Here is a 26,280-nt window from a genome sequence, read left to right as displayed (position 1 = left end):
AGAAACTTCGAGAGCCAAATTGCCTTTTCCTTCTTTGAAGATTATGGGCACATGTGTCAAGGTGGAAGCTCTCCTGCTAACTAATCAACTAAGAACAGAGCCTCCATGGCAAGGGAGTATGACTAAGAATGAAATATTTGCTGTATTATGCCATGAAGGTTTAGGCTTAGTTATTACTACGGCAAAATATTAAAAGAAATGATGCCTGAAGTGTGCACTACTGTGGCAAAAGCAAAACACACAAAAAACATAGCAATGTTTTAAGAGTCAATTTGTTTAATTGTTAGAAGAAATTAATACTAGAGTCTAAGAAGAATTATAATATTATATAGTGACAACATTTTGTAAAACAGTCACTGTGATAAAGTGGAATGTAGTAATGTACTACTGAACTTGTATTTATAGGGGAAGATTTTAGAAAATATAACCTTAGTATGGGTGTATGGGTTATCAATTGTTTCAACAGATAAAGTACTATTTAAAAAAAGAAAAGATGGTGCAGGATAAAATATGTAGCAAATTTGAAGGAGAATAAAAAAGAAAAGAGAAGCTAGAAATGGCGAGGACTTGCAGAGTTGGAAAAGAGAGATTCTGTTCAACCCTCAAAGAGAAAAAAATAAGCTGACCAAAGGCCAGTGAAAACTTAGAATTAGGTGAAAGTTTAAATCAAAAGGAATTTGTTATTAAATTGTATGAATGAATTAAAGTGGTGACATTAAATCCTATCAGTTAGACAAAACTAGCTCATGGAAAACAGGCCAAGGGCATATAACTCTCCTACCAAAGTCTAATAAATTCATATTACCCACATTAATAAAAGAGAGGGAAAGAAAAAGGGCAGAGTCTGGGAACAAAAAACAATGAAACACAGTAGATATGAGAATTGTGTTGAGAAAGGAACTGTGTGTTAGTCTTATAGCTATTTAACACATGGAATTGACTTCATTCAAATGGATAAGAAGCTGATTGTTAAATCAATATTTGTACCATCATAAGCAGCACAATCCTTTACTAAATGACACTAAAAGACTCTAGTGCCCATACACATTAACGTGCAGAAAATGGGCTAAGAAAACTGCTCAGCCCCAGGCCATATTTCTAGTTACCAACTTCCACTGGGGGCAAGGATCAGAATAGAAAGAAAAGTTCACCCAGAAGTGAAGCCATTGGTCATGGAGGAAAATGGAAAGTTGCTTAAAAGAGCTGTGACACCCTCTGGTTAGATGGCCTATCAATAAATGCCAAAGGGAATTTGAGAATCACTACAAAAGTGACATATATGTACTATTTTTCACCTTTACAAATAGGGATGGTTTCTACAGTTAGAGTATCTCTGTCGCACCATCTTATACGGTACAGAATACTTTTCCTTTAAGTTCACAGGCTTCTGGATCAAGAGAAGCCATCTCTGCACCTGATTTGGAGAACACCATGCATCACTGCCAATGAAGAGAGTGTTGTTCAGAGCTGCTGAATTTTGAGCTTGATAGAATATTCGGATGGACTTTTTGAGTTACATTGTTCAGGGAGAGTTGAGTGAAATTTGTCTTCAGAATGGAGAATGAGACATCTTTTTGATGACCAAAAAGATGGAGTGTGTTAGTCATTAGTGTTGTTTATGAATTATTTCTGGCTTTTTACCTTCAGGGCACATTAAATTTTTGTGCCCTCTTTGGAATTAGCTGTGGCATGGAAATTGTTTCTAGAGAATAAAATGTGAAGGGAGTTGGTTTATTACTTCAGGGTAGATTCTTTGAGGGACAGTGCATTATTATCATTTTCCCCTTTCTGACTCAACAGCAGAAATTATGTTAAGATAACAGTTTCGAATCTTGAATAACTAAGAACAGAGAAGCCACATAATGGAATCATGTAGTTAATATAGCATAAGCAAGACTTAAATCATCTTTTCATAAGAACATTTAAATTTGAGTCTGTTTATTCGGTCATTTTGTTTATCATTTATTCATTGTGCTACTTACTACTTTTTATCAACTCCTATGAAATTCATCTCTTGATTTTTTTAAAGAAGAGTGAAAGAGTTTTTAATTATGATTTTGGCTTTGTCAAAATCCCTAGATTTCCACATTAAAATTTATTTAATGCAGTATTATATAGATCAGTTATTGTTTTATCTTCTTGTTAGAGTGCACTTTTCTCAAGACTTTTTTATCTTCTAAAGATAATACGTTTTTTCTTGAAATAATCTTTGAAAAATATTAATATTTCCCTTTCTGCTTTTTGTTGACTTGCATTTGTTTTGTATATCCTGGACCATTCAATTATTTTCAGTTGTTTGTGGCATTTAATATTAACTCATTTCTCATGTTTAGTTTAAGTCTGTATTTGATTTGCTTATACAATTTGTCAATTTTGTCATTTAACCTGTGGATTTAACTCACTCATGATAAATGTATTTATAAATGTTTAGCTTTCTTCTTGCAATCTTTTTATAGTTTGTAGTTTTTCTTTTAATAGACATTTTTTACTGATCAAATGTTTTTGTTTATTGTTTCTATTGCTTTGAACATTTTATCTAATTATATTTTCTCATATCACTTAGAAGTGTTTATCAATCGTATTTGGTCATAATTTTAAAATAATCATTAATTAAATAATTGCATAGCAAAAATCATATAGAATCTTTATTCATATTTATTATCAGTATAAAACTTTGCTTTGAGATGTATCGATTATATCCCATTTAAAAATTTTACTTGAATTTTTTACATTAAATTTTTAAAATTATGTTATCACCTAGAGCCTAACATATAATTTTTCAGCTTCTCTTTTTCTGTTTCTTCCTGCATACTATGTATTCCACTTCCTGATTTGTATTTTATTATTTACTTTTTGTTTTATTAAATTTATTTTTAAATATATTTTTGGACATGTCAAAGATATTTCGATTGCAAAGGGTGGAGAATTCACCATGAAGTAAGAGATAGACGAAAAAGAAATTTAATAGTTATTATCCACAATATCATAGATGAAGCTTTTCACAGAAATTATTTAGTCTATCCATCATCTATCATCTGCCTATCAATAATGTGTTCCTTTGTTTTCTACTTCTCTTTATATGTTGCATTTTTTCTTTCAAATTAAGGTTTACCACAAAGTTAGAACCATGATTTCTGTGTCGGCACTATTACATTATGGACAAAAATTAAAAGACAACCTTCCTATCAAATCCAATGAGAAAGATACTGGAGAGGGGATCTAATTAGCTCAGCTTGACCCCATGTTCATCCCTGTAACAGTTTATCTGCCCAGATAAATTGGGTGGTGTAATTATATCTGCTTGGCTTACCAGATAAACTTTTTGGACAGGTAATGACACAATATTCCCCAACAGAGCAATGGCTGAAGTAGAATTGAGCAACTTCCCTTTTTCCAAAATTCTACCAGAATGGGCTTCCCTGGTGGCGCAGTGGTTGAGAGTCCGCCTGCCGATGCAGGGGACATGGGTTCGTGTCCTGGTCTGGGAGGATCCCACATGCCACGGAGCGGCTGGGCCTGTGTGCCATGGCCACTGGGCCTGCGCGTCCGGAGCCTGTGCTCCGCAACGGGAGAGGCCACAGCAGTGAGAGGTCCACGTACCGCAAAAAAAAAAAAAAAAAAAAATCTACCAGAATAACTAGTTATAAAGCAGAACAAAGGAAAAACTGTACTTATAGATCATTTATATTTCAGTCTTTGCGTATCAGATCTTTTCTACACCCTGTTCCACTTACTCCATTATGGAATCCAAAAGTCACAATGTTTTTCCATTAAAGACCTTAATGATTTTTCTTTTACGTGGTCTTCCAGAACTTAATGTTCTGGAGGATCTTTCTAATGCTAAGCCAATTCTATTTCCTGTGTGACCATCTCCCCAAAATGGGAAGCTTACAGCCTTCCTTTTTATCCATAGAATATGTAACTTTCACCGAGTAAGGTTTTGTTTTCTTTTCAAAATTGTTGTCCACTGTTCAGTGGCCTTTTTGGTATTAAAAAGTTGACTATTTTATTAAATTTCAGTTTTCACCATTCATTTGATTATTCTATACCTCCCTGTCTACTCAATTTTGTACTCCTGGAACTATTTTTATGTGGATTTGGATGTTCTGGGTCCCACGTGTCATGACTTTGCTCTCAATACTTTAATGTCTTCTTTGTGTGTTATTTCTAAATTCCAGTGGAAAATCTAAAGTTGATCTTCCAAATCACAGTCAATATTCAATATTATCCACTCAGTGTCTCTGAATTTTCCCCATTATTTTGACCACCATGCATTTTATTCCTTAAATACCATATTTCTTCAAGATTCTTTATTAATCCCTTCCTTAGAAAAGAGCTGGGAGTCGTTTTTATCACTAAGTTATATCTTGTTTTCTATGTTCAGGTTTTTTTTGAATATATAATATAATTTTTAATTTCAAAGGTAATAACAAGCCCAAGTGAGAATACAGACAAAAAGAAGAAAATGGAAATAATTTCCTTTTTTTTTAGGTCTTTTATTTGTTATCTATTTTATACATATTAGTGCCTATATGTCAATCCCAATCTCCCAATTCATCCACCACCACAACCCCTCCCCCTGCTTCCCCCCTTAGTGTCCATACATTTGTTCTCTACATCTCTGTCTCTATTACGGTCTTGCAGTACCATTTTTCTAGATTTCACATATATGCGTTAATATACGATATTTGTTTTTCTCTTTCTGACTCACTTCACTCTGTTTGGCAGTCTCTAGGTCCATCCATGTCTCTACAGTGACCTAATTTCGTTCCTTTTTATGGCTGAGTAATATTCCATTGTATATATGTGCCACATCTTCTTTATCCATTCATCTGTCGATGGACACTTAGGTTGCTTCCATGTCCTGGCTATTGTAAATAGTGCTGCAATGAACATTGTGGTACATGACTCTTTTTGAATTATGGTTTTCTCAGGGTATATGCCCAGTAGTGAGATTGCTGGGTCATATGGTAGTTCTATTTTTAGTTTTTTAAGGAACCTCCATACTGTTCTCCATAGTGGCTCTATCAATTTACATTCCCACCAACAGTGCAAGAGGGTTCCCTTTTCTCCACACCCTCTCCAGCATTTGTTGTTTGTAGATTTTTTGATGATGCTTCTTCTAACCGGTGCATATTCAGGTTTTTTATCTATAGCTAATTGCCCTAATTAATCCACTTCATATCACAACTCTTGAAAATTTTGTTTTTCCTTATATGTCTGATTATTATTTTTTTAAATCTATCCACTTTAGGAAACAAAAAGCCTAGACTAATATGTACTGATGGATTGTTTAGCGTCCTTCAAGAATCATGTCAGTGTTCAGTATTCTGAGGGACAGGAATACATTTTCTATCTCAATTGGTTCATGTGGAAGCTGAAAAAAAATTAATGAAGAAATCTTCTCCCCATATTCTTCAGAGGAAAGTAAATAGAGCATGCTTAACATAAGGCAATTAATATCTATGATTAAACCTAATAATTACTGGTGACAAAGTGAGCAAAGCTATTGTAGTAAACATCTAGCGGGCTGGTGTCCCATCCTTGTCCCTAAGGTAGGATACTCTCATTGTCCTGACATTTTTATTGGGATGATTGAGGCTATCAACAGTTAGAAGGTTAATTGAACATCCTGGACCATATATGCTGACGTTATTTTGTGTGTCTGTCAAATGTGTTTGTTCCCAGAAAGCAAAAATGACACACTAATTCTAAAGGACATCATCAAAATGAGCAGAGTGTTCAATAAGCCAATCCCAACTTTACTGGTCATTGTGCTGATATTTTTCTTCTGAAACAAGTGTTTTCTTCTCAGCCGCTTCATCAATCTTAGTGTCTATTCAGTTATGCAGACCTAAATTACTGTTTGGCTGCCTTATATGACTTACTGTAAAAAACATTAATAAATATTACTGGGGTTATGTGCAAAGTTTTTATGTAATCTTTTTAAAAAAATCATGTTAGTAACTTTAAAAAACTAAAATATAAACTAGATGTTTTACCTATTTCATCATCCTCCAAAGTGAGTCTATGAAAAAGATCACTTTCCTATCCATTGTTTATCCAATCCCAACAATTGAATTGTCAAGGGTTTTGTCCAATGGGACTTTTACGTGTGTGTTGGTTTATTTTATGGATGTTTGACATGAGAGTTGGTCTGTTTGGAAGCCTTCCAGCAGAAAGTGAACTTCTTTCTTCAATCAGGTTGTTGGCTATGGAGTTCTTTAAATAGCATGATTCCTTTTAAGTTGCTTTTCACACCGAGTGAAGCCTGAGTGTATGCATAGCTTATGGTTGGCTGTTCAGTGTATTGGTTACTGGAGGAGATCCCAAATGTCCTGTATTTGAACTCCCTAACTATTTTCCAAGCTGCCAAATATTCCATACTTTGTGAAGTGTTAGGGTTGTTTATGTCCAGTTAGTCTTAGTTCCAGTGTCCAATAGGAAAGAAAATACCAGATGATTCAGGATATTTTCCAAATATGCTAAATAACTTTTTTCTTCCAAGTTTTTGTAATGACACCCAAATGTTTGCAGTGATAAATCTCTTCCTCTTTGTCTCTGTTGCCCACACTGACAGGTTTCAATTCTATATCTCTCAGTTCATTTCTAAACACTCCCTGGCAGCCGGGATTGTACTAGGCACCTTGTGTGGCAATAGCTAGCTCAGAATCTAAATACCTCCAGTTTCTGCCTTATTACCCAGCTTGCCTTGTTTCCAGTCCCTTCTGTTCTGAGCTTTGATTGTTTTCAGGGCTCAGTTTAGAAAATCTGAGGTTTAGAAAACCTCCAGGTTTTCCCCTTTTGCCTGCTTTGAATCAAAGTCTATTCTACACTGATCAGATTTGTTCTCCATCTGTTCCTATCTGTTTCATGTCTTCCAGAAATTCCACAAAATTCTGATTTATTGAAGACACCCCCTCTTATGTTCCAGTGATGTTAAGATTTTTAAAAATTATTTCCAAATTTATTTTGAGAGGAGGAGGAAATTATGTGTGATAAATAATTTTTAAAAAGATAATTGAATTTATCTATCACATCCATGCATCTGTCTCTATTTTGATTTATTTTCTCTTCTATTTTGTATCCGTACCTGCTCCATAGTGTTTAACATAAGGAGACAGTGATGAGAAATCTCAAATACTCATATTCGTAATTTTTCCTGATGAAAACTTCTCCATTCCTAAATTCAGAGATATTCCATTGAAAATCATGGGTTTTTAAATTTAACATTGGTCTTTCTCTGTACTTTTAATTTTATTCTACATAGAAGTAATATAGCCTTTTCTTTATCAATATTTTCATTTACCAATTATGCTTTATGAGGTAGATTTTTCATCAGATTCAAATCTCACAATAATCTGCACTTTTTAACAATATAAGGGAGTGAACTCAGAAGCCAATACAGAGTGTTTTTCATGATGATTATTTGCATATAGTTAGGTTATTTAAAACATTTATGGGCTTTCTATCAAGACAGTTTAGAAGCCTGTGTATTTAGTGTAAATATAAGTGTGTGTTTGCATGTGGATATATGTATATGTGTGAGTGTGTGTGATTCACCATAGAAGTTCTATTTATCAGAGAAGCAGAGGTTGCAGTAGTGTATTCAATAATGAGATATCCTTTCTAGTCTACTCAATTATTATTGTAGTGCATAACTAATCTAAACTTTAACGCATCAAGAAACTGTGAACTGTGAAGTTGATATTTCAAAGACTCTGTCCTCAGTGTAACTCCTTTACCGCTATTAACAATATCTTTGGTAATTATTGGTTACTTCTTTGTCATTCTATTTCTGTTATTGCTACTCCTTCATTCTCCAATAAACTTTAATTTTATGGAGATGACAAAAATTAAATATTGTCAAATTTATTTTGTATTACTTATACATATAATTTCAAAGTAGCTCTAAGTGCTTGCAATAAAATTCGCCAACTTTTTTCTTTTTTTATTTCCTTCCTTTTTTAAACTTTTGGTTGGACTTAATACACCTCCTATGTTGAAACATATGGAGATAACTTGTCCAAAATTATTGTTTTTTGTTTGTCTATTTAATTAATAGAAAGTTATTCTACTATGGGCTCTGATGTTGAGTAATGTTACAATTGACTTCACGTAGCACAATTTCTGTTAAGGTGACAGTATATTGTACTTCACGCTAAATACTTAGAAAGATTTTTATTTTCTAGTCCCAAAGCAAATTTTGTTCTAATTTTACAATGAGTTCTAATTTTCAAAGTAGAAAATTATAAACATCAAGTTTTTCACCCAGATTTGACTTTTAGTTGAATTGTTCTTAATTTGTTATCTCAGGTTAGTAGATATCACTGAATTCATCAAGGCTTTGTCAACTTTGAGTATTTTAATGAGTACTGAGAAAGAATTGTTGGAGGGCAAATTGAAACACCATGCAATCAATCTAGAACCTCATTTACTATGTATTAAATTATTTATTTTACTAAATTATTACTTTCAGAAAATTTTTATATCTTATCACATAGTAGTTGCAACATAATAGATTAGATGTTGGAAATTGAAAAATATTTTATTATATACTGATGATAGATTATCACACTTTTAGCAGTACCCATGCCATGTTACAGGTGAGAAACTTTCCCTTTTCCAAAATAAATTCCTTTGCTATTCCACTCAAATACGTTATTTGAAATGTTTTTTAGTGAAATCCCCATATATTTATCTATTTATCCATCAATGGCTAAGAGCAAGTGCTGTATTTTCAGAATATGTATCCTGTAATTTCATTTTGTAATCTGTGGACCAGGGGAATTACATAATTGTTCTGATTTTTTAGTAGTTTCTTATAAAATAAGAATCATAAATTTACCTTTCAAGATCTGAGATAAACATTTATGACATAATTTAAGTAAAACTTCTAGAATGATACTGGTATTATCATATGTGCTAAATAAGTTACTTTCTTTTGTTCCATTTGCCTGTGTTAACTATCTTTCTAGCTTCTTATCTAGCTAGGTACATTTTCTTTTTTATTTTTTATGTCATGTGGTGGTGTCAACAAGTCAGTTGCTTAAAATAAACAAAAATTTATTTTTTATTTACAAAATGTTCACTGTGGTTAGGGCAAACCTCTATAGCAGTTGACCCCTATGTTGGTTTATTATTTCAGGCTGCTTTTATCTGGGGCAACACCATATGAATGCTTACTTGAAGATCACAGTGGCATGGCAAGAATCATCTTAACTGCTTTCACCTAGAAATGGCATTTGTACTTAAGATCACAGTTCATTAGTCAATGAAGTCATCTGGCTATGTCTAACTTCAAGATGACTAGACACTTCAGTCCTCTGGTGTGCCCAGATAGGAAAAACAACTAGAGATATTAAAAAGCAGTAATAGTATGTAAAAATTTATCTACTGATTTTCTACCCTTCTACTTTAAAATTGGAAGTGCGAAAGATACTGACCTTTGACACATTTTGAAAGAAGAAAGTTAAAATCTGGAAAGAGAAAATTATTTATTTAGAGTAATACAATGTACAAGTGACAGAGCTAATGCTCATAAACAGGACTTTTTACTCTTAGTTTTCAATATTTTTTCCACTACTAAAAACAAAAATAATTTCAATTGAATCTTATTTAAAAAAACTAAGAATCCAGTAGGTAATAAATACTTACTTGGAGGCCACAGATATAGTAGAGTTTTAAGATGAACAAAACTATACAAAAGTTTTGGTAGTAGGTACAAAGAAGAAGAGATTACAAGGAAAACTGAAAATCTTGGCTAAAATATCTAACTAAGGAAATCGAAGTTGTAGTATTCAGTATGAAAAATAGAGTTTCCCCAATCTGTGACTGGTAAGGGTTTACTTGTCCACGGTTTACTCCTTGCAATTTGGCCTCCTAAAACTCTCCATGATAATGATTACAGGTAATGCTTAGAACTATTGGTTCAGTAGACTGCTCAGACATCCATTCAGGCCACAGGTCCTGTCAGGATGAACAGGTCAGTATGGTGGCTGGATTCCGACCTCCTGGTTATGCCAGAGAGGGAGTGAGACTTCCTCAAGCATAAAGGCCAAGGCGGCTGGATATGTCAAGAGCCAAGTCTCTGCCACATCATACAGATGACGGATATCAGCCTCTTATATCACATGGAAGGACGTGCGGGTACTTCCTTCAATATGCAATTTAAACTCCCATAACCCAAGTGTTGTTTCCCTACTAGATTTCATTGTATTGACCTTAAAATAAAAAATAACTGGGGGAACATACACATCCATTATTGATCCTCAGTATATTAATCTTCCTCAGTAATTATGGACCTTGGGCCCTAGTGTGAGTTTAGTCAGGTTATTTCCCTGTATTTGTTCAACATTATCACAAAGCAGAATTAAGTGTTATGGTGGGAGAAAATTTCCATATACATAAATCCGAAATTGGAGATGAAAAGTTAAAATTCATATTTAACCTGAAAATAAAGATTTGGTATTTATATAATAATGTCAATTATAGATTTGCTGCTTCCCAGCTCTAAATTTACCCCATTTGTCTTGTTTTGTAAAAATGAATCTTGATCCTTTAAACATTTTTCCTTTCCTGGCTGGCATTGAAGCTTTGCCAATAGAGAGTGCTGGAGAGACATTGCAGGAGGAAAGAGTTTGCTTCCTGATTTGGGCATTCTCACTTGTGGGCTCCTGCAGCATGTAGTTTTCTCCAGCACCAGACTCCTGAAGTTCTATCAGCTTCTCTATTGTTTGGCTTTGACAGGGTGCAGTAGCCAGCAACACTCAGGTCAGCAGCTTTCCTGTAGCACCCGCCACAGGCAGTTTCTCAGAGGAGTACCTGCAGCTAGTACAAAGCTCACAGCTTCTCTAGATGCAGGCTTCTGCAGCACTGATAACTACTCCAGTGCCTGGGTCCTGCAGTGCATGGACCACAGCAGTGCCCAGTAGGCAGTAGCTTTTGTCTTCATCCCCCTTAGACAGTTTTGTAGCACAGTGTCTCTGGTGATAGACTATTCGTTAAATGTCTTTCTTAAGCACCATGGAGAACAGATTTAAAGTAAATTCCAGCTGTGCTTTTCAGCAGGATCTACTAACATAGCACCATAGTGACTTCTCCGCCATTCAGTGAGCCACAGATTCCCTCTCCAATAAGGGCTGGCTCTTAGTCCAGGGTGTCTCTTCCATGAGTGCTCTATCATAACTGTAGGGGTAGTGATTGCTCTTTTTGTCTGCTATTTCTATGACTTTAGAGTTCTCTTTTGCTTCTTACTGGCCAATTCTTTATCATTTTAATCTCTTACTATGATTCTTTATATTAAACTTTCCCTATTCAAATTACTGTGTGGTTTTTCTCTTGTGGTTAAACTCTGACTGATATACATCAAAACGTAAATTAAATACACAGCTCTGCTTAGGCCAAATGCTTTCAAATTTCTGAAGGTGTTTACTCTTCTGTTTAACTTCTACCAGAATAATAAAACCTCATGTGAGAATTAAGGTAATATTATATACATTAAGGTTTAGAGTAAGCGCTCAACAAATGTTACATGAATCTGAATGATGAATTAAATCTAAATCTGAATTAAATAATATGTATCTAGAAAGGTACTGAACCTGAATTTAAGAAATTAAGGAAACCAGCTTCAAAAGATCTGTAAACTAAAGAAAAAGAAAGTTTGAGATATACAATTGTCATCTAGATTAAATGATTCTATCTTTTTATTTTGCTGTATTATAGTTGAGAACAGTAAATAGTAGATTGCAGAAAGGAAGAATCCAATTAAAAAAGAGACTCTCAAGATTCCACAAGCAAAAGTATAAGTGTGAAAGTGAGTGTTTAAGCAAAATTCAAAGTTTATTATTCTGATAAAATTAGAGGCATTATATATTAACAATTTGCTATTAATGGCCTAATAGAATTCCAAGCACTAATAATAAAAGCTAATGTTATATGTATACATTCTATCATAATTTTTGCAGTAATAATTTTTTAAATAATAACTTTAAAGTGTATGACACAGAGATAGAAAGGAAATTGCTAGACATCTTCCTAATTTTCAGGTAGCATTCTACAGTATTAAATACTATCTATAAACTAGGCTTCTGTTATGAACACATGTGTGAGTCAGTGTTTGGCTCAACATTGCTGTATATTTTGCTCTAAATTTGCACAATTGCTGAGAGAGGAACAAATGCATGAAAAGTCTGCAACTTTAGGCCTTTTGCACTTTATTTCACAGCAAAAAAACTCCTATAGGAATGTGGAGAAACTTATAATTATTTTGCAGTTGATTTAACTCAAAAATGGCTGAAGAAATTTAGCTCACATTTTTCAACAGAAAAATTAACCTTTTTGTGGTACCAATTCTATATTCATGTCTCCAGAATGGTATTTTTATGTCATTGATAAGTACCACCCTGAGTTACTTATTTGGTAATTTCTTCATAAATAAAGAAAAAGGTAGTTAATGGCAATTAATAACCAACTTACCTCTGAAAATAGTATTAAAAATAGGATATTTGTAAACTAATTGATAAGTTATTTTTATGCTTATTTTTATGGTAAAATTATTTTGCTTAATTTACACTAGTGATACTAATATCTTGCTCCACACTTATAGTTCCTTCTTAGCAAGACTGTCACCCTAAGTACCCCATCACTCTATTGCTTTTTCCCCTGTAGACTGCTTTCTCAGCCACTCTGAGCTAGTTAGATTTCACTCCCCCAAATGTGAGTTTTCTTTGCAGATGCACATGCTTAAAAGTTTATATAGACTCGCAGGCCAACATTCCCATATTGGGCTATCATACGAATATTTTCATATAGTGAAAGATGCCTAGAATTCAGTTGTTTGGAATGGTAGGCAAAATAAGTGTGTAGGAAGATCCAGAGAAGAGAAATGGAAAATCATTTGCTCTGCTGCACTCATCTTGTGGTTACGTATTTTGTAGATTTTTTTCCTGAGGCTTTTTTAAAATGAGTTGTAATTCTTTGGAACCAAATAATCACAAAATAATATAATAAGACGTGTTTTTAAAAAGAAATTAGAGAAGCTCAACAAATTGTTTTTTTCTTAAAGAAATCTGTTAGAAAAAAATAAAGATCTTAGTACATATATTATTTACCTATTTGTAATATATGCATTCTAACAATGAATGCTGCAGTGTTCAAGCACTCTTCATTTTTATTCATAATCGGTGATTAGTCTTCATGTTTGTTCTACCCTAGAAATTTCTCTTAAAACATAGGACAGAATACATAAGAATAAATCCTCCTGTAGAAATATTTTATAGGAACTGAAGACCCCAAAAGACAAAGAAAAATTTCTTAAAACATCTTATTGCTTTCTTAAAAGTTTCTTCACAAGCTGGTCTAGCCACAATCTTCTCTATCACAGTTAATCACAAAACCATCCTCTGGATTCACAGGGGAAAATAAAAAACAGAACAAAAGAAAAAAATAAAATAAAACGACAAAAGTCAAAAACTATACTTGTCTCATCTCCTTAACTTCTTACTTTAACCTCACAGATCCTATCAATCAGATCAATCAATAAGATAATCTCCATATTCAATTTGATTATTTCTCACCATTTCCACAATAACATTCTATTTTAATCTTACTATCTCTCCCTAAAAACTGCAATAAACTCCTAATTGGTCAATCTTCTCCCTCCTTTTTTTCACCTTAGTCTTTTCTAAATATAATAACAGATTGGCTCCACTGAAACATATCAGATGATACCACTGCTCAGAACAAAACTGTCTAATGGTTTCCCATCTTATTTTGATTTAAAACTAAACATTTTTAATAGCTTACAAGGTCCAACATAATCTAGCCTTGATCATTTATAATCATAGATGTGAGACAAGAAGGAATAGATTTCGTGTGGCTTTAGTTATAACTAAATTTTCATATTTAAAATATATACTTCAACGTTTTAAATTTCTTTACTCTGATTAAGGTTCATGAGAACATGATATATTAATTTCTATCAAATTCTGTACTTTGCTATGTATTAAAAATAACTCAAAATTATTAATAAATTTTAAAAAATAAATGCCACCTCTAAATTTTGTGGAAAAATCAATCAGCTATGTATTTTAAAACCAAGTAAACATTTTATTAAAAGCAAATTAAGTATTCAAATGGACAGGGCAAGTGAATTTAAGTAAGATTAAAAGCATTTAATTTAAGCATTTAATTTAATTTAATTTAATTTAAATAAAATTAAAAGCTAGGAGGGTGAAAACTGAGGAAGATATTATAGGAAAGCATTAAAAATTATGACTATATTATAATAAAATTAGTTGGTGATCACTGTTGGTAATAATACAAAGTAAAGGAACATTCCTTTACAAACATTCTGTTTGAAACTTAAATCTGCCTATTCATTCTGTATTTGTTTTTATGGGATGTCTAGACTCATTGAACTTATGTTGCCTCATCTATAAAATAGACACTGACCCAATGATCAGGTTGTTGTGGCTTCTAGTTTGTATACCTAAGGTGCCAGACACATGCTAGGAATTCAATAAATGGTATAAATCAATGGATACGTACCTTTTCTTTTTGTTTTCCTTCCTCAATAATACTTTTACTTAATTGTTAAAAAATATTTCCTTTATGGTCCAAATAATAAACAAATACCATTCTTTTAGTAGAGGGGAAGAAAATAATTAGTGTAAAATAAGAATAAATGTGCTGTTGGCTTTTAAGGTGTACTATTGCAGTTACTAGCTGAGAATTACTGATAGATACTAAAGGAACTGATCAGTTCTTTCCTTGGGTTATGCCCTTCTATCCAAATATTCCCACATGTATTAGCACTTCCTACTTATTTGTGTAACATAGCAAGTGTGCAGAGCTCAGTAGCAATTGTATGTTGACATGAGCTTTCTGTGTGACCTTTGGTAAACTATTTGAAATTTTATATGTCAAACCTTATAACACATGAATAAGAATTATAATATTTATCTCATGGATTGTTGTGAGGGTTTAAAGAGATAATGAAGTGAACCCATTTCCCTAAAATAAAGTAGCTTTATTTTTTCCTTTTAAAATTTATTTCAGTGTGAGGTAATCATCTTCAATTAGCCACTTTCCTCCCTGAGGTGTTCTTTTCTCAGTGATGTTTTTCATTCGGAGTCTCGATAAATGATGCTACTTGATCTATCTTACTTTTCAAAATTAACTTTCAGGTTATGTCTACATAATTAGGACACAGAAATTAGATGTCACTATAGAAATTCAACATGTTCCTATACAAGATTGTTTTATCATCTTACAATTACTAGCTTCCTTGCATTGCCTTGAAGAAATATTAGACAGCTTCAATAAATTAATCTCTTTATTTCCAGAAATGTGATCTTTTGTGTTCCCATATTAGAAACAGATCATACACTGCCAATGCATATCTTCAGATTTTATGACATTATTTTACATCTCATATTTGAAATCACTCTTTTTTTTTTTTCACAAATTGACTTTGTAACTATGAATTCTTCTACTCAAACACTCCTTTTTTTTTAACATCTTTATTGGGGTATAATTGTTTTACAATGGTGTGTTAGTTTCTGCTTTATAACGAAGTGAATCAGTTATACATATACATATACGTATGTTCCCATATCTCTTCCCTCTTGCGTCTCCCTCCCTCCCACCCTCCCTATCCCACCCCTCTAGGTGGTCACAAAGCACCGAGCTGATCTCCCTGTGCTATGCCGCTGCTTCCCACTAGCTATCTACCTTATGTTTGTTAATGTATTCAAACACTCTTAAAGAAGAATTTTGTGAATTTCAGTTTACGATTTCTGTTGGTTTTAAGTACTCTCATTAAATTGATGTCAAAGACCTCCCAGGGCATGCTTTCTAAAAATAATTAAATTTTTAGTGAATTCATTTGTAAACATACCCTCCAAATGTTGACTATTCAGATCTTCTTATACACTATGGAAAGAGATATAAAATTTTATTTATCTTTTAGTGAAATTTTAAAAATAACATTTATTAAAATTATAATCAACATTTATTGAGTAATTACTCTTTGTCAGACCATGTTTTACATATATTTACCTGAGTAATCCTCACAATGCTATGAAGTAGATACTAATATTTTAATTTTACAGATGAGGAATCTGAGACCTAGAAAGGTTAAAAAATGTGCTCAATGTTATGAGGTGTTGACCTGAAACAAATAGACTGCCAGATATTTCTCCAGAGAAGATGGGTTTATTTGGGATCAGCACAGAATTGCAATTCAGTGTCTGCAACCATGACAAGCCATGTGCAGTGCCAGTCTTCACATGGCAAGGGAAGGAGAATACTTTTTATAGAGGGGGAAAGGAAGTTGGTATGGCTAAAACAAAGAGTCCATGGCTTTTCTTTGGTTGAGTCCTTGCCAAAAAGGAAGAAGAATCTTTCTTCTGCCTGTTGGGCTCTATTATCATCAGAGGGTGTGAGAGCTCCCTTTTCTTTCTCCCAACTCTGTTTAATTAAGGCTTCTGTTTATTAATTTTTACAGATGTAATTAAGTGACAAATCCGGAATCTGAAACAAGATCATATGGTTCTAGAGTCAATACTCTAAATAATCAGACATTTTTGTTCTAAGAAAGGCAAAACACGTTATAATATTTTAAAATTTGCTTAGTTATTTTATGCTATAGTAATATTTAATGTAACTATAATGATCAGAGTTAACATTCAAATATTTTAAATTCAGTTCATCTGTGTAGCCAGAGAAAACTAATTGTAACACTTCTTTTAGTCACCCAGTCTTCCTCTTAATAATTATAATAAACCTTGCTGAGTATGTATTATTTGAAAGCCACTGGCCAAAGAACATTACATACGTTATCTCATTTGATATACATACTTGCCTTATATAATATATGCAAATTTTTTTCTTCTTGTATTATAAGTAAGATACTGAAAATTATCAAGATTAAAAATATGCTACCTGATGAATCTTATTGAATACCAAAAGTTTAATAGCATATCTGGATTATTTTACCTCAAACTCTTGCATTTGTATACTCTTCCCTTTGTATAAACTTTGGCAGCTCTGCATTTTCCTAACATTTTTAGCATTTGAAATACTGCAAACATTTTTTGTACCAAATAAATATATGCACAAGCATTGTCTTTTGCAAAGACCTTCTGATTAAGAAGAGGATGCAAGACATGACTATGGATAACTATCTCTAAGACTATTAATCATAAAAAGATACATATCAATATATAACAAAACATAATGCTCAATCGTCATGCTTAAAAGAGTAAACCTCTGCTAAGAAACAGTGTTTGACTTCCTTCACTACTGGATTCAAATTTCTGATTCCATACCACCCTCTTTGTCTACAGATCATTCAATCAATTGCCAATTTATCCAGAATCCCTCTCCATGGCTACTAGTTTTCCAAGATAGTTTGTGCCTCCAGTGTGTCCACCCACCCACCATCTGCCATGTCAAGTTTTCTCTATTCGTTACTTAAGAAAAACAGCTTGTACAATTAAAAACAAAGTGTTCTGTTTAAATTAGGATATTTTGACACATGGTGTTTGCTTGAATTTATGAATATGAGATCATACATTACCCATATTTTAGAATTTGAATAAAAATTAAAATTCAAAGTAAATTATCTTAAAACCACATAAATCAAATATACAAAAATAATTAAGAGAAACAGTGAAGAGAAAATATAACAAATCCATATAAATAAAGCATGAGCAAGTGGAAATATGAAATATTCTTGAAAAATAAAGATGATGCACAAGGTTTTTTTAATCCATAGACACACTTCTTCACCATTTTTACAAAAATGACCCAGATATTTACACAGAAATTAATATAAAGTTTTATTTTAGATGCCTCACATAAATGGTCAGAGATGTTTAAAAAAATAAACCGTTTAGAAACAAAAGTATAAAAATAATATATTGAGCTGTCATAATTGAGGTGTCACATGAAGTATTTTAATTTTAGAACATGTGTCAAAATAGCAATGGCTCTATAGATAGAAAATCTTAAGTATTGTTGAATTGTGCTCAATTAACTGTACATTTTAAAGTATTTGACTAATCAAAATACTTGATATCGAAAGGCCACAGTTTCTTGGTTTCTCAGAGTAAGAATAAGATTTTTCCTATCATTTAAATACCCAAATCTAAGACTTTTTGGTTCAAGACAGAGCCTAAGAATAGTTGGCTACTGAATACAAAGGCACATAAAATATCATTCTTGAATGTTAACTCTCAAAGCTGACATGAGACTGATATAATTCCATATGTCAGGTTCTTGCTGGGCCCTATTTTGAGCAAGATTCTTGCTTGGCAGTGAGACCCAAAAATATATGTAAGACAGATCCCTGGCCTCTAGTGTGTCAAACATAAATGACTCTAACCTTAAATAAACAGAGCCACATTACTTGGTGGAGAAACAAAATATGATAAAATAGAGTTTCAAGATACTGATTCTAGTTGAGAATATGGTTATCTTTAATTGATGATGTGTTGTTTTAATTGGGATCTTATGTATAAATGAATTTGTAATAGACCAAGGTGGAGAGAAAAGGAGATGGAGCATGTGCCCCCAAAAAAGAACAATGAAATTACAGAGACAGAGTAAGATGTCAGAATACATAAAACAGCAATGACATTTTTTTACAGAACTGGAACAAAAAACCCTAAAATTTATATGCAAACACAAAAGACCCAGAATTGCCAAAGCAATCTTGAGAAAAAAGAACAAAGTTAGAGGTATCACACTCCAAACTTCAAACTATACCACAAAGCTATAGTAATCAAAACAGCATGGTACTGTCATAAAAACAGACACATAGACTAATGGAACAGAATCGAGAGCCCAGAAATAAACCCATGCACCTATGGTCAATTCATCTATGACAAAATAGGCAAGAATATACAATGGAGAAAAGACAGTCTCTTCAATAAGAGGTGCTGGGAAAACTGGACAGCTACATGTAAAAGAATTAAATTAGAACATTCTCTAGCATCGTATACAAAAATAAACTCAAAATGGACTAAAGACCTAAATGTAAGACCTGAAACCATAAAGCTCCTAGAACAGAACATAAGCAGAACACTTTTTGACATAAATTGTAGCAATATATTTTTGGATCTGTCTCCTCAGTCAAAGAAAATGAAAACAAAAACAAACTGGACCTAACTAAACTTAAAAGCTTTTGCACAGCAAAGGAAACCATCCACAAAATGAAAAGACAACCTAATAAATGAGAGAAAATATTTGCAAATGATATGACTAACAAAAGATTAATATCCAAGATATATAAACAGTTCATACAACTCAATATAAAAAAAGAATTTTAATGGGCAGAAGACCTGAATAAACACTTTTCCAAAGAAGACATACAGATGGCTAACAGGCATATGAAAACATGCTCAACATCACTAATAATTTAAAAAATGCAAATCAAAACCACAATGAAGTATTACCTCACACCTGTCAGAATGGCTGTCTTCAAAAAGAGCACAAATAACAAATGTTGGTGAGGAGGTGGAGAAAAGGGGATCCTTGTACACTGTTGGTGGGAATGTAAATTGCTGAAGCACTGTGGAAAACAGTATAGAGGTTTCTCAAAATACTAAAACTAGAACTACCATATGATCCAGGAATTCCACTCCTAGGGATATATCCAAAAAATGAAATCATTCATTCAAAAAGATACATGCACCCCAATGTTCACAGTAGCATTATTTACAATAGCTAAGATATGGAAACAACCAAAGTGTCCATCAACAGAAGAATGGATAAAGAAGAAGTGGTATAAAAATACAGTGGAATATTAGTCATAAAAAAGAATGAAATTCTGCCATTTGCAAGAACGTGAATGGACCAAGAGAGTATTATGTTTAGTGGAATAAGTCAGACAATGACAAACACTCTATGTTATCACTTATATGTGGAATCTAAAATATAAAAAAGCAAATGTATATAACAAAACAGAAACATACTCACAGATATAGAAAACAAACCAGTGGTTACCAGTGGGGAGAGGGAAGGAGAGAGGGTTGGCAAGATAGGTGCATTGTATTAAGAGATACAAACTACTATGTATAAAATAGATAAGCAACAATACATTTTACAGCACAAGGAAATGTAGCCATTATTTTGTACTATCTTTAAATAGTATATAATTTATAAAAATATTGAATCACTATGGTGTGGCCTGAAAATAATATAATATTGTAAATCAACTATACTTCAATAAAAAAATTAACATGTTTTTTAAAAAGAATAAAATACTAATTAAAAAAAAAAAGATTTCAGGATACATCTAAAGACTGGCCAGTTGGCAATGTGGGTCATAAGAGGGAAATTAGAGGAAACATAACTGGAAATGGATTTTGAAAGATATCACTAAAGGAGAAGATGGGGAAGATGTTTTATCATAGGTTGATTTTGACTTTGCTTATATCCTAAGGGAAAGAAGTCAGAGAAAAGAAAACATTGACATTGATAGAAAGAGAAATGATTGATGGTACATCACTGAAAAAGTTGTAATAGCATTGAAAAGATATTCTGGCTGCAGAAAAATTATAGATACAGAGTCAGGATTTCATAATACCCCCAAAATTTGAAAATGAAATGCATTTATTGACTTAATTTAATGAATTATATGTTCAACACAATTATTAAATGATTCCAAATGGGGAAATATTTGGAGAGCTTCTTAAAAGTTTGATAAGTTATAATTAGAAAAGGTTTTGAAACTTAGCTTTATTCTTTTTTTTAATAAATTTATTTATTTTAAATTTCGGTTGTGTTGGGTCTTCGTTGCTGTGCACGGGCTTTCTCTAGTTGTGGCGAGCTGGAGCTGCTTTTCAACGTGGTGCTTGGGTTTCTCATTGCAGTGGCTTCTCTTGTTGCAGAGCACGGGCTCTAGGCACTCGGGCTTCAGTAGTTGTGGCACACAGGCTCAGTAGTTGTGGTGCATGGGATTTGTTGCTCTGCAGCACGTGGGATCTTCCCAGACCAGGGATCAAACCCCTTTCCCCTGAATCGGCAGGCGGATTGTTGACCACTGTGCCACCAGGGAAGTCCCTAGCTTTATTCTTAATAAGACATGGATTTCCAGAGATCAAAGAGACTATTATGTTTGACAACTTATCTAGGGAAACTGTGTTTTCCCTCCAGAAATAGCAGTCTGATATTCTTCCTGGGGAATCTCTTCTTACAGAACACAGTTCTCTTACTTATGGGAGCTATCTTGATAAAGGCATGCATTTAATGTCAGAATGCACATTATAAAGTACACAGTTGAAAATAATTTATAAAGGCTATATAAAGTAATTCTTTATATGCATGTTTTGATATTCAACTAAAATAATGTATAAGTAAATGATCTGTAAATTGCAACAGAGAATTTTTAGTGATATTGCTGCTTTTCTTCCACCATAATATTACATCTTTATCCAAGAGTACTTCCTCTTTTTTAGGCCAGTTGGATACATTTATCCTATAGAAAGACTACTCATGTTTTCCAGATAGTTTCTTTCTTCATGGTCTAAAAGGAGCCTTTCCCTCTTCCTGGCGATTGCTGCCATTCTGACTATGAGAATCTGTACACAAAAAATGCAATCTCACACTTCCATTCAGCCGTGACTACAACAGACATCACATCACTCTGAAGAAATCACATCTTTCTTCACCCTGTTCCCACACACTCCAGTTTGATTTTAAAATAGCTTATTCATTGGACATTTATTCATTCTATAATCCTGCCATCATTTTTGTTGAAAGTTTAGGTATATGAATTTCTCAAAGCCACCCTCTATTTTATTGAAAACAGTACCACATCTCCTGACTTTCCGTGAAATAATAAAGCATATAATTTTAACTCTTCACTAATTCCCTAAAATAGAAGCATAATCTCCCTGTTTTACCTTGTTTCAATGCAAAAATGCTATTAATCAAAATAATTATTTGATCATTTTAACGTCTCCTAGTAATGCTCAGGGTGGTAAAATTTCTAAGAAAACTGCTATATTTTGTAAATGTCTGAGTGATAAAATATGAAGCATTTTTTAAATTCATTTTTTCTTATATGTAATTCAGAACTTATAAAATTCCTATTCTATATTGCTTCCTATAGTAATAAGACAAGAGCTACCTTCTCCCAGATTGGAAAAAAAAAATTGTTTCTTTTAGATACTTGTTTATATAATTTTAAAAATTTAAACATGACCTTGAAAAATGTTAATGTTCTAACTGCTCTCTACCCTTCCGGTCTCATCTTTTACCATATTTTCTCCCCTCATCATATGAACTCAAGACATATTGACCTCCTTTCAGTGCTGGTATATGCTCCTTTTGGCACAGAGCTTTCCAAGTGTTGTATCCTCTGTTTGAGGAACTTTTCTTTCCCTTTTCTACTCATCTTACTTTTCTGAGATACATATATATTTCCTTAGGGAGTCTTTCAGAAATTCCCTAAGTCATATTTTCTAAAACATGGTTTCACAACACCATATACTTACATTTCAGGGCATTTATCCCAGTTGAGATTTCACATTTACCTGTGAGATTTTTTAAGTAATGGCTGTGTTCTCAAGTTTTGCTCATCTCTGAAGCTACCTGAATCTAAATAGTTGAGTTAATAAATGGTGAGCACTGTGTGTTTTTTCCTAGTGATTTCAAGATGTAGCAGGTGCCTTGTAATTAGAAATGTATATTGACATTGGGAAACAAAAATATGAACAATTATAAGCTTTGGTAAAGCACAACTCTTTTAAATCAAAAATAAAAAGATTGATTAGTATGTTTCCTAAAAGATATTCTAATATTCCAATAAAATGCTTGCAGCTCGCCAAATAGTGCTGAGCACACTTAAAGTGCAAAATATTGAGGCATTTTCAAAAAGGCAAGGCAAGTTAATAAACAACTTTTTAATGATATTTCAAAGTACTTCTCATTACAACATTGATATGGATTACAAAATTAAAAACACAAATTGTACATAGCATTTTAAACAGAACAATTTAATGCTACAAAGAAAATTTTAACAACTAAATTCCTGTGATGAAAATCAGGGATTACACAACAGTACATATCTATACTTACAGTTTTTATTTATTTGTTTGTTTATTTATTTATTTATTTTTAATAGATATTTATTGCAGTATAATTGCTTCACAATACTGTGTTAGTTTCTGTTGTATAACAAAGTGAATCAGCCGTATTCATACATATATCCCCATATCCCCTCCCTCTGGAGCCTCCCTCCCACCCTCCCTATCTCACCTCTCTAGGTCATCACAAAGCACCGAGCTGATCTCCCTGTGCTATGCTGCTGCTTCCCACTAGCTAAGTATTTTACATTCGGTAGTATATATATGTCCATGCTACTCTCACTTCACCCCAGCTTCCCCGTCCCCTGCCCCCCTGTCCTCAGGTCCATTCACTATGTCTACGTCTTTATTTCTGCCCTGCCACTAGGTTCATCAGTACCTTTTTTTTTTTTTTAAGATTCCATATATATGCGTTAGCATACGATATTTATTTTTCTCTTTCTGACTTCACTCTGTATGACAGACTCTAGGTCCATCCACCTCACTGCAAATACCTGTTTCATTTCTTTTTATGGCTGAGTAATATTTCATTGTATATATGTGCCACATCTTCTTTATCCATTCATCTGTCGAAGCAACTTAGGTTGCTTCCATGTCCTGACTATTGTAAATAGTGCTGCAGTGAACATTGTGGTACATGTCTCTTTTTGAATTATGGTTTTCTCTGGGTATATGCCCAGTAGTAGGATTGCTGGGTCATATGGTAGTTCTATTTTTAGTTTTTAAGGAACTTCCATACTGCTCTCCATAGTGGTTGTATCAATTTACATTCCCACCAACAGTGCAGGAGGGTTCCCTCTTCTCCACACCCTTTCCAGCATTTATTGCTTCTAGGTTTTTTGATAATGGCCATTCTGACCAGTATGAGGTGATACCTCATTGTAGCTTTGATTTTACTTTCTCTAATAATTAGTGATGTTGAGCATCTTTTCATGTGCCTCTTGGTCATCTGCATGTTTTCTTTGGTGAAAAGTCTAGTTAGGTCTTCTGTCCATTTTTTAATTGAATTGTTTGGTTTTTTGGTATTGAGCTCCATGAGCTGTTCGTATATTTTGGAGATTAATCCTTCGTTGCTTCATTTGCAAATATTTTCTCCCATTCTGAAGTTGTCTCTTCCTCTTGTTTATGGTTTCCTTTGCTGTGCAAAAGCTTTTAAGTTCAATTAGGTCCCATTTGTTCATTTTTGTTTTTATTTCCAGCACTATAGGAGGTGGACCAAAAAGGATCTTGCTGTGGTTTATGTCAGAGTGTTGTTCCTGTTTTCCTCTAAGCGTTTTATAGTGTCTGGCCTTACATACAGGTCTTTAATGTTTATTTTTGTGTATGGTGTTTGGTAGTGTTCTAAATTCATTCTTTTACATGTAGCTGTCCAGTTTTCCCAGCACCACTTATTGAAGAGGCTGTCTTTTCTCCATTGTATATTCTTGCCTCCTTTGCCATAAATTAAGTGATCATATGTACATGGGTTTATCTCAGGGCTTTCTATCCTGTACCATTGATTTATATTTCTGTTTTTTGTGCCAGTACCATACTGTCTTGATTACTGTAGCTTTGTAGTATAGTTTGAAGTCAGGGAACCTGATTCCTCCAGCTCCGTTTTTCTTTCTCAAGCTTGCTTTGGCTATTCGGGGTCTTTTGTGTTTCCTATGAATTGTAAATTTTTTTTTTTTTCTAATTCTGTGAAGAATGCCATTGGCAGTTTGATAGGGATTGCATTGAATCTGTAGATTGCTTTGGGTAGTATAGTCATTTTCACAATATTGATTCTTCCAATCCAAGAACATGGTATATTTCTCTGTTTATGTCATCTTTGATTTCTTTCAACAGTGTTTTATAGTTTTCTGAGTACAAGTCTTTTGCCTCCTTAGGCAGATTTATTCCTATGTATTTTATTCTTTTTGTTGCGATGGTAAATGGGAGTGTTTCCTTAATTTCTCTTTCTGATTTTTCCTTGTTAGTGTATAGGAATGCCAGAGGTTTCTGTGCTTTAATTTTGTATCCTGAGACCTTACCAAATTCATTGATTAGTTCTTGTAGTTTTCTGGTGGCATCTTTAGGATTTTCTATGTATAGTATCATGTCATCTGCAGACAGTGACAGTTTTACTTCTTCTTTTCCAGTTTGTATTCCTTTGACTTATTTACTTCTCTGATTGCCATCACTAGGACTTCCAAAACTATGTTGAATAAGAGTGACAAGAGTATACATCCTTGTCTTGTTCCTGATCTTAGTGGAAATGCTTTCAGTTTTTCACCATTGAATATGATGTTTGCTGTGTTTTTGTCATATATGGCCTTTATTATGTTGAGGTAGGTTCCTTCTATGCCCAGTTTCTGCAGAATTTTTATCATAAATGGGTGTTGAATTTTGTCAAGAGCTTTTTCTGCATCTACTGAGATTACCGTATGGTTTTTATTCTTCAATTTGTTATTATGGTGTATCACATTGATTAATTTGCCTTCCTGGGATAAATCCCACTTGATCATGGTATATGATCCTTTTAATATGTTGTTGGATTCTGTTTGCTAGTATTTTGTTCAGGATTTTTGCATCTATTTTGCTCAGTGATCTTGGTCTATAATTTTCTTTTTTGTGATATCTTTTTATGATTTTGGTATCAGGGCATTGGTGGCTTCATTGAATGAATTTAGGAGGTTCCTCCCTCTGCAATTTTTTGGAAGAATTTGAGAAGTATCAGTGTTAACTCTTCTCTAAATGTTTGATAGAATTCACCTGTGAAGCCATCTGGTCCTGAACTTTCCTTTGTTGGAAAATTTGTGATTCCAGTTTCAATTTCATTACTTGTGATAGGTCTGTTTATATTTTCTAATTCTTCCTGCTTCATTCTTGGAAAATTGTACCTTTCCAAGAATTTGTTCATTTCCTTGTGGTTGTCTAATAATTAGCATTTTTTTTGTGGTAGTCTCTTATAATCCTTTGTATTTCTGTGGTGTCACTTGTGATTTCTCCTGTTTTTCATTTCTAATTTTATTGATTTGCATCCTCTCCTTTTTCTTCTTGATGAGTCTGGCTAAGGGTTTATCAATTTTTGTTATCTTCTCAGAGAACCAGTTTTTAGTTTTATTGATCTTTGCTATTGTTTTCTTCATTTCTATTTCATTTATTTCTGCTCTGATCTTTATGATTTCTTTCCTTTTACCCACTTTGGGTTTTTGTTGTT

Source organism: Delphinapterus leucas, chromosome 4, assembly GCF_059928025.1.
Source record: "Delphinapterus leucas isolate spDelLeu-1000000601 "Yukka" chromosome 4, BTC_Dleu_Yukka2, whole genome shotgun sequence".
Classification (NCBI taxonomy): Eukaryota; Metazoa; Chordata; class Mammalia; order Artiodactyla; family Monodontidae; genus Delphinapterus; species Delphinapterus leucas.
The sequence above is the reverse complement of the archived record's forward strand: the minus strand, read 5'-3'. Positions refer to the sequence as shown.